This window comes from Ambystoma mexicanum, chromosome 3q (assembly GCF_040938575.1).
Source record: "Ambystoma mexicanum isolate Mex_15411 chromosome 3q, UKY_AmexF1_1, whole genome shotgun sequence".
NCBI classification, from domain to species: domain Eukaryota; kingdom Metazoa; phylum Chordata; class Amphibia; order Caudata; family Ambystomatidae; genus Ambystoma; species Ambystoma mexicanum.
This window is the reverse complement of record NC_090926.1, coordinates 1,002,182,526-1,002,198,580: the sequence shown is the minus strand read 5'-3', so window position 1 is coordinate 1,002,198,580 and position 16,055 is coordinate 1,002,182,526.

Below are 16,055 nucleotides of genomic sequence, written 5' to 3'. Positions count from 1 at the left end.
AACCAAAGCACGAACTCCTTACCGGAGGTGCTTGGTGGATACCAACATGATCACACAGATGCACGACATGAGGTCTCAACTGGCGAATCAGGCTTCAGCTGAACTTCCCCTTTTATTCTGTAAAATTTCCTCCTTGACTTGACTTCACATCAACTTTCTAACGCCCCGTCTGATCGCCGGCTTTTGCACCTGTGTGGGTCTTCGAAACTTATTGAAATTAAGAACTGATACCCCTTGTAAAAATCATGTTTTTCTAGTTGATTATGTACAAGTAATAAAAAAAAAAAATAAAAAAAATTACTATAAAAGTGTGATAGATATATATTGTTTAATATTTCAAATAAACCTTTTAAATTTGCAAAACAAATCTACTTCTTGGCTCAGTGGGGTCAGGGGGATTCTAAGAGAGGGGTGTTATACAAGGGTTGATCATCCAGATTATAACTTGCCATAAAAATATATAAATAAGGGCTTCCCTTGGGCATCCTAGACAAGGCACTGACTTAGTGGGATTGCTTGATTGGAGTCACTTACAGAGTGGGGGCTCGTAGCCGAGATATTCTGGATTAGATTTACCACTTGTGCAGCTGAATACAGTGTGCCAACTGACCGCATACACATATCCGGTTAGATCACCACGCTGTTTTACACTGTGAAAGCACTCCTCAAGGGAACGCTCTAAGGAAACGGTCTGTTTTGCAAAATAAAATACAAACTCTGTAAATCAGGAAGGAACTCAAAGCTCCAGAATGACGACACTGGTAGACATCAAAATAGCTAGAGAGCACTTCTTACATAAGCTATTTGTGAGAGGTGAGTGGACTCATCAGGACCAAACGGTCTGGTTGCAGGCAATCGCGCAGCAGGTCACTGAAACAGGGTCAGATTTGTGGAGAGATCAGGGTCCCTTACATGTGGCCCTGAGTGAACTATATATGGCCCCTAAGGCCAAGGATGAGCACAACAAGATTGCCAGGGTAGCGGCATATTTATATTTACATATGGGAGCCATGCAGGACAAATGTGCTGAAGGCCAAGAACTGGCAAATAGGCAACAGATGGCGTTAGAAAAGGCCCAATCTGACCTGGTCTCTTCTGAGCAGAGGCTGCACAGAAGCCAGGAGTCAGAAAACGAGAGTAGACAATACATCATTAAAATGAAGGAGGATATGGATATCCTGCAACAGGAAAAGGCTGACCAGGATACCAGAATTCTGGCTTTGCAGAAGGAGCACCAAGACAGTTTGGAATCCTTACTGCAGAGCCAGAAAAAGCTGGAGCAACAGATAGATTTTAACAGGGCATGCAGAGAGCAGGTAGCCACCCTGCAAAGCCAATTGGATAGAGAAAAAGAGGATAGCAATAAATTGATTCTGAAAGACCTGGACACCCAGACAGAATTTCAGGAAGAGCGCCAGAAAGCTGGTGCCTTTCAAAGGCAGAGGGACGACCTGGCGGCACAGATGCAGGCTCTTAGTCAGGAAAGGGACACCTTAGGCCAGGAAGTCTGCCAATTAAAAGAAAAAATTGAAGAAAATCACCTGGCCCTCCAGGGGCTGGGTGACCTCCAAAAAGAGCATCACGACTTGCTAGAGCACACCAGGAGGGTGGAGGAGGCTCTGGCAAGAAAGGAGCAGGCCAGTAGGGATGGGACTCAGGAGGTAACCCTCCTGCAGCAGAGACTGGCCCAATACTCCAGGATCAATCGGGAGGCACAGAGAAAATGAGGCTCTCTGTCAGCACAATGATAGGCTCCAGCAACAGGTAGCCATGCAGGAGAGACTGATAGAGTCTAGTAAGGCCTTAACTGAGGAACTGAAAGCGCAGGCTCTTGCATTGCAACAGGGAGCAGGGGCTGATAGAGATGAGGTTCGCTGGGAAAGGGAAACGCCTGAGCATAACCTCAGGAGCCCTAGTACCAGAGGCCTTCATCTCTCCCAGTCCCTGGACTCTGCCACCCCCATGTCCCCTGGCGCACATGAGCACAGGGCCATAGGGATGGCAGATTACTATCCAGCCAAAAGGATGGGGCTCATAGGCCAGTACCACCCAGGAATGGATGGGCGGGCATCCGGGTATGGGCACCTAAGTACAGTGCAATTTAGTGGGGACCCCCAGGAGAGTAGGCCCACTAAGGGCATCCTGAAAACCTCTGCCCAGTTAGGTCATTGGGGGGGTACCCATTAAATCCTGGTAGCAAGGAGGGATCTGAAGACTCCTCTGAGCGTCACAGGACACAGGAGACCAGGTCCCCACATTCTGCCAGCTATTCCCAGGCTCGCAGAATCGGGGAAAACCTGGAAGATCAGACGGGCACCTCTGGGAGCAGTGCTTCTGAATCAGAGGATGAATGGACCAGGGTTACCCGAACCAAAAAGGCCAAAAAGCAAAATAGGGCCTTGCTTAAGGACCCATTGAAACAAATAAAGGCAATAAGGAGTGTCATCACGCCTTATCATAAGAACGCCAAGTATTCTGTTTGGGAACACTTGGAGCTCTATGAGCAAATGATGCAGACTTTCCATTTGAAGGACAGCAGTAGCTGCATCCAGTACGTCAAATGGACATTCTCCCCAGAATACTCCAGTTTCTTTGCAGGGCTGGAGGACCAAAACCATACAAGATGGTCCGCATATAGGGTGGCCATCTTGAAACATTTTTCTCTTCATAGAAATCCTCAAGAGGCTCGCAAGGCAGCCTACAATTTGCAATGTGGGGAGGATCAGGCCCCACAAGGATTTGTGCAAGAATTGAAGCGTGCCTTTGTGCAGACCACTAGAAGGGCGCGCACGGACAGCAGAGAATTTGACAATACTTTTTTCCATGCCTTGCCCAAATACATCATGACCCAGCTAGTGAGAGATTTTCACGAGAAGAGGTCACTAGACTGGGTCATTGAACAGGCTACCTGGATCTATGAGGTGCAGAAGCCCATAGAAAATAAAAGTAATGCGCAGAAAAACCCCAAAACCAACAGCATCCCTGCTGCTGCCAAGGTGGCAGAGGTAAAGGTTGCTCCCATTTTAGATTTGGAGATGGGGGGGCCTAAAGACCTGCCTGCACCAAATAATTCAAAGCCCAGAAGGCCCTCGGGCCAGTCACAGACAGGGAGTCGAAGAGGAAGTCCCACAAATGGGGTCCCTCGCTCCCCTGATTATGTACGTCCCCGCTACAAGGGAAACCGACCCATCCTGGGTTATGTGTGGACTCCTCCAGCCCAAAGGGGGGAGGGTTCCAGTCAAGCACCCAACCCAGAGAACTTCCCTCCAAACCTCCCACAGGAGGGCAGAAATTCACCAAACCCTGGGCCGAACTTTTTCCCCAGGTATCCACAAGGATTCCAGCCCCAAACTCATCCATCCTTCTTTCCCCAATTCCCTGAGCCCAGACCACCTAATCCGGGAGAGGGGAGGCCAAGGGTGGAGGGGTACCCAAATCTTCCCAATCTGGGGTATTACCAGAGAAGAGATAGCTACCCTTCCCGGGATCAGCCCAGGGGGGAAAATAGAGCCCCGTATCAGCCTGAGCGGGTTTCACAACTTGAGCGCCAGGTCCAAAATATGGCACGGGATCTGGGTCACATACTGAGGGCTCAACAGAACCCTCAGATGAGCATGCCACCACAGAATGCCCCAAACTCTGGGCCTGGTGCTCCAGAACAATGACGGGGCAGTACCCCGATAACCCACCGGTTCCCAGGGAGGAGGCACAAGGGGAAGGGGGGTGTAAAGCCTGGGAGGAAGATTCCTTCCCAACTTGTAAACAGCCCCTGGAAAACCAGGAACCGGAAACAAAATCTCCTACCCCTGAAAGTCTGCCACCCAAAGAGCAAAGAGGAGGTAGGAGAAACAAAGGACCCAAACAGACCCATTTTGTGGAGGAGGTACAGGTCTTCCAATTTGAGGGAGAGGGATCCTCAGAGGACGCTGGGAAAAGGATATTCTCCTTCATAGATGGGGGAACTCCTCCCAAGGAAAAATGGGTCCCAAGAGATTTCAATCCAGACTGGGTAGATGTGGGGATTGAGCTGTCGCTGCCCATCATTCTATCCCAGAACCAACAAAACCAAAAACCCCTGGTTCAAACCCATCCTGATGACTGCCTCCCAAAGGGCAGGGGCGGCCCAGAACCGGAACCAGGGGAACCTAAAACTGAATCAACAGACTGGGTAGATGTGGGGATTGAGCTGTCGCCGCCCATCATTCTATCCCAGAACCAACAATACCAAAATCCCATGGGTCAAACCCATCCTGATGACTGCCTCCAAAAAGGGGTGGGGGCAGCCCAGAACCCGAAACCATTTCCAGTTGCCAACTTTTTCTTTCAGATACCCCAGGCTCTCCACAGAATTCTGCCCAAATCTCTTCTCTTGCAATGTCCAAAACCAGAAAATTGGCCCACCAGTTGTCCAAAAATGTGCATTATCTGTGCTTCCTTGAGGAGAAGGAGGGAAGATATTATGCCCCGGTACAAGTACAGAGGCAGGGTACAATTTTGGCACTGGTGGACACTGGATCCCAAGCTACCCTTCTGTCCAAAAGGGCCTTTGATTAACTAAATGCAGGAAGGGGGGAGAATTACCGTATCCCTCTCACCTCTCTTCCTGGACAAATGCAGAACTTTGACGGGAAGGAAATTCCCGTCGAGGGGACTGCAGACTTGGACATTAAAATTGGGCGACACAAGGTGAAACACCCGGTCATAGTAGTAACTCCAGACGGCACCCCTTGTTTACTAGGGAATGACCTCCTGAGAAGGTTGTCACCCCTAATAGATTGTGTAACCAAGGTCCTCTGGACCCAGACTAGCCGACCAATAAAATTAAAACAGAGCGTCAACCATGTTAGCTTAAATGGCACCTGCCACATGGTTGAAAAAAAATCTGACCAAGTAGAATTTCACTTCCAGAACAACCAAATTCCAGACGTGACAGTAATAGCAATAAGACAACAGACTGGTGGTGGGGGGTCTTCTCTATTTCTGAAAATTGACCTTCCTTCCAGTTTAAGGTGGTATTCCACACTGGAAGGAAATACTCTGAAATTCTTTACCAATCCACGATCGGACACTCCCACTCCTATAGTCCAGAAAGATGTGAAATCAGCTCAGAGCCTGGCTGATATTCAGCAAATTGGAGAGCAGTGGTTCATCCCTGTTCAGTTAAATGATGGGAAGGACTCTGTTCTCGCTCGAGTGTGTGTGAACAACGGTAAGAGCTTCATCAGCGAAGCCATGTTCCGCCAACTCCCAAAAGATCCAGCCAGTCCAACATTCAAACTGATAGATAAATGGGAAATGGACGTGGAAGCACCCTATTCCAAACATCTCCTGCCAAGCAGGTGTATGCTCAAAATCTCCATTGGCAACAAGAGCGTAGTCCATAATTGTTGGGTCGTGCGAGACGTCACTGCCGCCTTTTACTTAGGCAGTGACATTCTCAATCGCTTTGCCATTAGTTTGGACCTAATAAACTTCAAAGCTTGGTCCCGATTAGCAGGTAATCCCATGGGCTTTGATGATCCAGAAAAAGCATTTAGGTCAGCTCAATTGCTACCTTATGCAGTTGAAATTCAGCTTAAAGAGGAAGTCACCATACCGGAAAGAACCCGACAATTCTCCCTGGAAGTGAAATTTAAAAGAGGACAAAAATTGAAAAACCCTGATGCTTATATTCATCTAAATGCTTCTCTCCAACAGCAAGGGTTAGGGGTAAACCCAACACCATTAGTCTACATAGAACATGACACCATTCCAATAGAGGTGGATAACAGCGACTTAAAGAGTATCACTCTAGCCGCAGGCACCATTTTTGGAATGGCGGTTGATGACCGACATTTCTCCATTGATTTAGGAAATTAACTGTTAGGACAAATCCCCAAGGACTGTTTTGACAGTGACAGTGATGACAATACAACACCAAACAGGATATTCACCCGGCAAGGGGGGAACTTCCTGGTGTATACTTCTTGCCCTTATGGTAAAGAAGATGTGACTTGTGACTACAGAGGGGATGAGGTGATTTTCCAGGTCCATGAGGGCTGCCTTTCCCACCTGAAGCCTCCGGTCCAAATCAGCACTCTGACCAGGGACTTCTCCACCCAGCTGGAGGAGGCCGCTGAGATAGCAAAACCAGAAGTCTTTCCAGGCTTCAGGCAGATGGTGGAAGAGAGAGTCAACCTAGCTGATGCCGGTGTGACTCTGGAACAGAAGCAAAAGTTGAAACAAGTTTTCTTGGATTTCCAAGATCTCTTTGCGGTAGACCCAATGACTGTGGTCGCACCGACATCCACACAACAATTATTCCCACGGACCCTGGAATGACTCCAGTGTTTGTGAAGCAATATCGTTTGCCTCTCGCATCCATGGAGTCCCTTACTGAAATAATTAAGAACCTTGAGTCCCGGGGAATAATCCGTCCAGTACACAGCACCTTCAATAATCCGGTGCTGGGAATATTGAAGCCAAATGGCCAGTGGAGACTCTGTGCCGACCTTAGGGAGCTCAACAAATGGGTCCATACTTCCCGATGACCTCTACCCTACATTGACCAAGGGCTGGCCCAGATTCAGGGGTCACAGGTATTCACAGCAATAGACCTGACCAATGGATACTGGACCGTGCCTGTCAGTAGGGAGGACCAATACAAACTGGCTTTTACCTTTGGGGGCCAGCAGTACACATGGACCCGGACTCCCTTCGGATACCTCAACTCCAGCAATGAATTCAACATTTTCCTACATAAGGCCATGCCCGACCTGGGTGCAAGGGGTAACCTGGCTTATGTAGATGATGTCCTCATCAAACGTTCATCTGTGTAGGAACACATAGCGGAGATCTGTTATGTTCTGACGCAGTTGAGGGCCGCCGGAGCAAAACTTTCCTTTCAGAAAGCACAGTGGTGTAGAACCCGTGTTAATTTCTTAGGGCATGAGATTACTCCTCAGGGTCTCTGTCCCCAGGAAAAGAAAGTGGACGCACTTCAGAAACTGAAAGACCCCACAACTCTGCGGGAACTAAGGAGCCTCCTAGGACTGACTAATTACAGCAGAAAGTTCATTGAGGGCTACGCAGAGATCACCAGACCCCTGATTCATTTCTTGAAGGGGGGGTCAAGTGGGAATGGGGTCCAGAACAATCCGAGGCAGTAAGACAACTCAAGAGAAGCCTCTCACGAGTGCCTTGCCTAGCTTACACTGTCAGAAACAAGGAGTTCTTCCTGGAGACAGAGTTCTCTAATACGTGCGTGACGGCAGTATTATACCAAAAGCATGACGAGGTCAATAAAGTTACCTCCTATGCGAGCAAAACGTTATCCTCTGTGGAGGAAAATTTCAACGATTGTGAGAAGGCACTCCTGGCAACGGTGTGGGCATTGAAGAATTACCACCCGTTTATCCAGGGGGAACACATCATAGTGGAGACTCCACACCAGCCTCTGCAATATCTCCAAAGTGACAGAATCCGGGCCGGAAATGTGAGTAATTCCCGAATTACTTCCTGGATTCTGTCAATGCAAGGCTTTCCTGTGGAGGTCAGATATGGCCAAAACAAGAAGAGTCCCCTCGTGCAAGGTCTGGCTGACTTGCATGATTGTGCCAGAGAAAACTGCCTCGAGGACGAAAGTCTAAAAATCAAGGACAACATGGAGGCATACCTTAATTCCCCACACAAAGGCTTTGAAGAAGACACGTGTGAGGGAATGCCCACTGTCTATGTGGATGGATGCTCTTACCATGTTGACAACAACGGGGAAAAAGAACTCGTGGCCGGCGTAGGGAATGCATGGGTGAATGAGTCCCCAGAACCCTCCGCTGGATACAAAATTGGTCCCTGAAGTAGTCAGGTGGCAGAATTGATGGCTGTGCATCAAGCCATCCTCACTGCTGTCCAACATCAACTCCACGAACTGGTCATAATCACAGATTCGGATTATGTACGGAACGGGTTCGTGGAGCACCTGGTTAATTGGAAAACCAGAGGCATGTTATGTGCTAATAACAGACCCTTGAAACATGGGAAGTTTCACCTCGAAGGGGATGACCATCTACTGGAAAAAGATCAAGGGTCATTACAAAGTAGAGGGACCAGACAAAACTGGAAATGACTTAGCTGATCAGCTGGCCAAAACTGGGGCCATCCAAGGGGATCTAATAGAAATAGAGTCCCTGTTGGGGGAAATCCAGGTCACTGTTATCACTGGGTCCCAGACAAATGCTCGCAATGATCTTTCAACTGCACAATGGAGTAAGGAGACCCTTGATGTGGATTTGATTACAGCTCAGAAGGGGGATCCAATAATTGGTAAGTTTTACCAACACATTGAGGACCCTGAGAACTTTCCCCTGACGGATACGGATTACATTGGGAAAGAGGACCTAAGAGTGTTGATGAAATGTCCAAAAAGGTTCCGAATCCAAGACGGTTTGTTGGTAAGGAAATCCCAAGCTGGCCATGATCAGTGGGTGGTTCCTACCTCATTCCGAAGCCTGATGTTAAGTCACACCCATGATGCGGCCACCGCCGGTCATAGGGGGTTTCACACAACACTTGAGATCTTAAGAGAGATTGCATACTGGCCACACATGGGGCAGGACCTCGACCAAATCTTGAAGGGGTGTCTTGTGTATGCACAGTTTCAGCCATCATCCCTCACACACCGTGCGCCTCTCCAAAAGAGGGGGATGACACTGCCATGGTCAGATTTGCAAATCGACTTTGTAGGCCCTGTAATTCGCTCGTCTAGAGGAAACAAGTACATGTTGACCGTTACATGCTTGTTTACCAAGTGGGTGGAATGTCTCCCGGCCCCAAACTGCAAGGCAGAAACAGCAGCTGCCCTGATGATTAACCACATCTTTTCCCGTTTTGGTCTACCTCAAAGGATTGAGTCAGACAGGGGTAGCCACTTCACCAGTGAAGTAATGACAAAGATGTGGGAGATACTGGGGGTCAAAAGGAAGCTACATATTGCTTATAGGCCAGCTTCTTCGGGGGCAGTAGAACGCTACAACCAGACAATTGTGAGCATATTAAAAAAGTTTGTAGCAGATTATGGGCCAAGTTGGGATATCCGATTACCTCTGGTCCTAATGGCCATCAGATCTACCCCTTCATCTGCAACTAAAATGTCACCATTTGAGTTGATGACCGGACGCAAGATGGTGCTTCCCCAGCATTTGCTGTACAGGACCCAAGAGCAGACGTTAATAAATGCCTCCACAACTCATGAGTATGTGGAGAATTTAAGGAAACACCTTCAACATGCTTGCCTATGCTCAGCGGAATCTAGAAAGATACGCTGATAGCATGAAAACCCACTACGACCTGAAAACCACCAGGAAAGTATACGAGGTGGGGGACCGGGTCTATCTATACAATTTCCAAAGGAACCAGGCCAAACAGCGAAACTTTTTGCCTACATGGAAGGGACCGTTTGAAATTATAGACAAGATCTCCCCTGTAGCGTATAAAATCCGCATCCCCAAAGGTAATTTGGCGGAAGGGGAAGACAAGTGGGTCCATATAAATCAGCTAAAGTGTTGCCATCCCAGGCACACTCTGCAACAACTGGAGGAATCCACTGGAATCCCAGAGGGGGCCGCTCCAGAGTAATTCATTTCCAACCCTAAAATATTCCACATATAGCATATAAAATTCTGTGATTCTTGAATATATATGTTCTTGTCTCTTAATTTAAAAAATGTATATTTTCATATCTTTTGATTTATAAAATGTATATGGTCGCCACACCATTAATAGTGCTGGAAAAATGTCTAGGAATGTGTATTGCCGCTTTTCTTTATCATCCTAGGAGAGATGAAACCATGGAGACTGACCAAGGAGAACGACCCAGGGACCGGGAGCAAAGATCCGAGGGGCCCAGGGTACCACCCAATATTCCCATCAGGACCGGCGAGGAGAACCGATCGATCCAACCGGATGGAGGAAAAGATGCAGAACTCTGCCATCTACAGAATTGGTAGAAGATGATGCGGACATACCAGCGTGTGGATCAAAACATTCTTTGCACCCGACTGTCCCTCGACTCAAATTCAAAGTGCAGTCGGGCGGGGGGGTTTGTCAAGGGTTTTGACCCAGGTTGAATTATTAGACGGGGTAGATGTGGGGATGAGCTGTCGCCGCCCATCATTCTATCCCAGAACAAAACTAAATCAATAGACTGGGTAGATGTGGGGATGAGCTGTCGCCGCCCATCATTCTATCCCAGAACAAAACTAAATCAATAGACTGGGTGGATGTGGGGATGAGCTGTCGCCGCCCATCATTCCCTCCCAGAACCAGGAAAATAGCGCGGTTGTGCGCACACCAAAATGGTTGTCTAACCTGCCACCCACCAGTGCCAGCATGATGGACCGGAAGCGCCAGGGGTAAAAGGTGGTGTCAAAGGAAAAATAACAGTGTTGTTAGACCAAAAGCGCCTTAAAATCACCTTTGTGTTCCTGAATGCAAGCTCAAAGTGCCTATTTCGAACGTTGCAGGATATTCAAAAATCTTACTGAACACCAGCAGACATCTGGCAGAGTGAAGTGTTGTGTGCATACAAAATCTGGGAAGATGAAGAGCCCAAAACAATGTTTATAACAAAACTGGCTGTGCTGTGGATGTCAGCAGCTTAATTGAAATTGGATTTAAAACCACTAAAATCGAAATGTTTAAATTAAATGAGTGACCTACTTTTGAGTGTCACATAGTTTGCAACTGTTCAATGTCATCGTTTTGAACTTAGAATCAGCATTCTAGCTGCATGTGTAAAAATTGTAAGTTTGATTTAAACTGGGAACAAACAGGACATTTAGCTGAAGCTTGACTTAAAGAAATTGAATTCTGCCTGACAACTACCCCCGACGGGAGTTGAACTGGCTCAACAACTCCTCCCAGGCCTGGCTGCATCCTGCTGCCTCCACCAAAAGGAGATCACAACTCTCTGATTGAATTAAGGGAGGGGTACCTGCAGACTCTAGGAGGTTGTCCTGGGCTCAGGCAAATGTTATATTGGGAGGGTCGTAAAATGGCTTCCTCTTGGGAGAAACTGGGCGGGGCAGTGTCTGTGAGAGCCAGCTGAGCTTGGGGGAAGTGGATAAACCAGCTATTCCACCATGTGATGTGGGAAGCCACACCCCTTTTTGACCAGGGCATAATTTTAAAAAGATAGATAACTCATAGTGCGGACTGGTCAAAATTATATAAATATTATCATTATTCTTGGGATTTTAACGTGCACATTTTAAGAGGTGTTAGGACCCTGTGGTGTATTCTGGGGGGTTGCTAGCGGAAAATAGGGTCTTACTCCAAATGTCTGCATGTTAAAAATCTGACACTTCATCAATTAATGTCCATACTCCTTGCGCACATTTGTGTAATTTTTGGTAAATGTCCGACATTGGTAAACCGACCAAAAAGCGCAAAATCTTGTCATTTCTGAATCCCAGCTCGCAGGAACATGGAGCTTGAACAGAGACCTGTCTTAATTCATCTGTAATATGTACATGTAATGTCAACCACTTGTGTATCTGGGAAATATGTATTTAAATCAAATATAGATTTGTGGGCAAATTGACCAGGGGAGGATCCTCTGACCCATAAACAGACCTCATCATGATGACAATCCATTTCCTTCCCCCAATCATGGGAGAGGGGAGAATTGGGCCAATGACAAGTAGAGAGGGGCAGGCTCAGTTATGCCACGCACACACCCACTTTCTAAACACATAAAAGCAGACAGTGCAGGACATGTGGGGACTTTCACTTTCCACTTTCTTGTGGGACGCTTTGCCCGGAGACTTCAGACTTCACACCCAGAGATCCAGACTTCAAATCCATCAATCTCCAGAACCTGTAGCAGAAATTAACTCCAGAATGTGTAGCAGAGAGGCCTGAATCCACAAGCTGAATCCTCTTCAGCAGGCCTCAAAACCAACCAAACTATTCAACACCCGGGCGAGCTGTTTGAATTTTTTGCCAAGAACTTTTGCGAGAACCTGTAGCAGTATCCAGAAAGCAGTGCTGTATCCGGAACCAGAGAGAACCACAAACCAGACCATTGTGAGCAGAACCGGTGCATGACAGACCCAGAGAGCAGAGTTGACCCAGATAGCCGGGACTTCAGAACCACCTGCCGGAAGTCCCGTCCAACCTGACCAGACCTTTACGGCTTATTTAAAAATATAGTGTGAGTACTCAATGTGCCAAAACCAATCTCTTAGTTTAAAATAATCTAATCCAAACTATTTTAGCCTATTAGAACTGCCTCCTAGAATCGTGTCATTCTGTTATCTTTAAATCTGAAAACTGTCACCTGTCATTTTGAACTTTTAAAATCAGAAAAACTACCTGGACTAAATCGGCCGTATCTCCGGAACCGTTTGTGCTAGTTATCTTAAAGCGAACATTCTAGGCGTCCAACGAATCTAGAACCGACTACCAACTCCGTATAGGTCCTCCGTAATTACGCTCGACGCACGCGATTAAATTTGCAGCGATTTGACATTTTGCACAATTTCAGCCACGTGTAAAAATCAGCAGCTCCTTGCTTTCCTTTGCTAAAATTCGTTTTAACCTGCTAGTTACTCATAGAGCATTGATAAAGTGAGCCTGATCTAATATAAACTAGATATCACTCACCCTGAACCTCCTACAGGGAATTAAAATCAATTTTAGCATCATTTCACTTCATTGCCACCACATTCAAAGCATTTTGGGCCTGTGTTTTAAAAGCATACCTGTTTTTCTCTAAGCTTGCTAGGGGGGAACTGCATTTCGTATTGCATTTTGTTGGAATTCTTGAAGACTGTGTGCTCTCCTTCCATTTCTTACATTGCAAAGGGGGGAGAGGGTGAAGTGCCAGAGAAAAAGTGATTGTATTGTCTTTTGTTGAAGTCATACCAAGTTATTTTCTGTACTGCATTTCATTCATCATTGCATTGTCTTTGAAGCCATAAAAGCATTCTCAGCTACTTTATCTTCTCTATATCACTTCTAAGCCATCAAAAAGAGTGTACCACTGTAACATTATCCATTGTTGATCACTATCATCCTCACAAGTGTGCTATAAAATATTAATTTACTATAAAAGTGTGATAGATATATATTGTTTAATTTTTCAAATAAAACTTTTAAATTTGCAAAACAAATCTACTTCTTGGCTCAGTGGGATTCTAAGAGAGGAGTGTTATACAAGGGTTCATCATCCAGATTATAACTTGCCATAAAAATATATAAATAAGGGCTTCCCTTGGGCATCCCAGACAAGGCACTGACTTAGTGGGATTGCTTGATTGGAGTCACTTACAAGGCAGTACTACAAAGACTCTGTGAAACACCAACTCTTGGCCAAACCCGAAAAATGTTTGTTTCACGTTACCTCTGTTCACTACCTAGGATTTATCCTTAGCCCATAGGGCATTTGTATGGACCCTTCAAAGGTAAAGGCCATTCTGGCATGGCCTGCTCCCACGTCCGTGAAACAAGTTCAATCCTTCCTAGGGCTTGCCAATTTCTACCGAAAGTTCATATCCACCTTTTCCGAGATTGTTCAACCGATCGTTGCTCTCTTAAAGGAGGACACCCTTTTATCTGGTCCACACAGCAAGATACAGCGTTCCAGCGTTTGAAGACCGAATTTACACAAGCTCCTATCTTAGCCCAACCCGACATAAGCCGACCATTTCTAGTGGAAACGGATGCCTCTAATTACGCCATAGGAGTAGTGTTGAAACAGAAATTAGAAGATAAGTTGGAACACCCCATTGCTTATCTTTCACGAACCCTGACTCCGAGTGAAACACACTACTCTGTCCTGGAAAAGGAATTGTTAGCCATCCGACAAGCCTTCACTGAATGGCGGCATCTACTTCTGGGAGCTAGACATCCAGTCCAAGTCCGTACGGACCATCGGTATCTTCAGATTCTACAGTCATTGGAATATAGTTATAGTCATCAGGCTCGTTGGGCCTACTTTTTGCCCAGTACCAGTTCCACATCACTCATGTCCCCGGATCACATAACCTGATTGCCGACGCCTTGTCTCGACGTCCTGACTACGCAACCACTGAGGATAAGGCATATCCTAAGATGTTTTCCCCCACGATCTTCGTAGCTCAAGCAGTCAACCTCCTGGAAGAAATCCGAGCGCAAACCCAGTCCTCTGTGTTATGGAAGGATATGTCAAGGAAAAATCAATGGAATCTAAGAGCCAAGGAAGGATATTTATTCAAGGACAATGCACTGCTCATTCCTACACAGAAATTACAACAGAAAATAATAAACCTCTGTCATGACACTTCACTCCGGGCATCGTGGCATCACCAATACCCTCCGTCTTATACAGAGACAGTTCTGGTGGCCTAAGATGAAGACTGACGTACAGCACTACGTCCAAGCTTGCGTTGTCTGTGCTCAAAATAAGCATGATAACAAGAGACCGACTGCAACCAACACTGCCAACTAGGCCATGGGAATTCATCGCTACAGACTTCATTGTGGAACTACCACCATCTCAAGGATACACTACTATCATGGTTACCATAGACTTGTTAACTCATTTGGCTCATTTTACTCCCCTCAGTAAACTACCATCCTCCTCCGAACTAGCTGGAATCTTTCTGGAACACATATTCCGCCTACACGGACTTCCTTCCAAGATCATATCTGATAGAGGACCTCAATACGTCTCCCAATTCTGGAAACATCTCTGTCGAATTCTGGGAATTCAACGTGCCCTCTCTTCAGGGTATTACCCCCAAACCAACAGAGCCACAGAACGTGCGAATCAGACCCTGGAACAGTATCTTCGATGTTTTGCCACCAAGTTCCAGGAAGACTGGTCACTCCTGATACCTGTTGCTGAATTCACCTACAATAACTCCGAACATTCAGCGCTCAAAACCAGTCCTTTTTATTGTAGTCAAGGGTTCCATCCATCGGTTCTACCCTCTGTTCTTCCTCATTCTACACCGGTACCTACTGTAGACTCCTGGATCAAAACCCTCATCAACATACACCAAGAGGCCAAGGAATACTTAGAGAAGGCCAGAACGCAGAGCAAGAGATATGCAGATTCCAAAAGAAGACCAGGCCCCTCTTATGCAGTCGGTGACCAAGTATGGTTGTCGTCAAGATTACTACCCCGACATCTAAGACCAAACAAATTGGCCCCCCGGTACTATGGTCCATTTCCCATCAAGGAAATTATTAACCCTGTCTCATACCGGATCAGACTACCAGACTCCTGGAAGAAAATTCATCCAGTTTTTCATACCTCTGTATTGAAACCCTACATTCCATCCTCCTGGAAATCATGTAGACCTCCTCTGCTGGTCGACAACCAACTGGAATATGAGGTATCCCAGATTTGCGATTCCAGGTATAAAACAGGGCCAGCTTCAATACCTGGTTGAATGGAAAGGATACCCTCCTAGTGAAAGAACCTGGGAACCCATTTCTAATATAAAGGCCCCCCGGTTGCTCAGAAGATTTCACCTCATACACCCGGGCAAACTTGGAGGAAAGGGTCTTCGGAGGAGGCATGCTGTCATGAACTACAGAACACGTCCCTTTTGGACTTCCTGGTCCTGGTCACAACGGGGCTTGCACTCCATAATACTCCCAACATGGTCGTCCAGCGTGAAACCCCTTTCTCGCTCCACGCGCTGGGTGTAACGTATTCTATTACTAGACCACGCCTTCCACGGCTCCTCGCGTCTCAATGCTATTGCAAAGTAGCGATCCGACGTGTGTCCCGTAGCTCGCGGTATTGTTTCCTTGTACCTGTCTATCTACCCGTTCCTTGCCCCTTCCTTTCCTCCTATTTCCTGGACTCGTGTGCTAGTTGCACCTTTCCTAGTTTCCCAGATTCCAGGACCCGTGTCCCGGAAACTGAACGCACTCTAGAGTCGGAAGAGACTCGGCCAGCCTTGTTCAAAACCAGATCCGTCCGCAAAAAGGCAGCGACAAAGGACTCCAGCAAAGAACGGACCCAGGTTAGAAGGGGGGAACTCCTTGACACAAGGGGCTTGGGAAAGGCTTCTCTTTAGTTG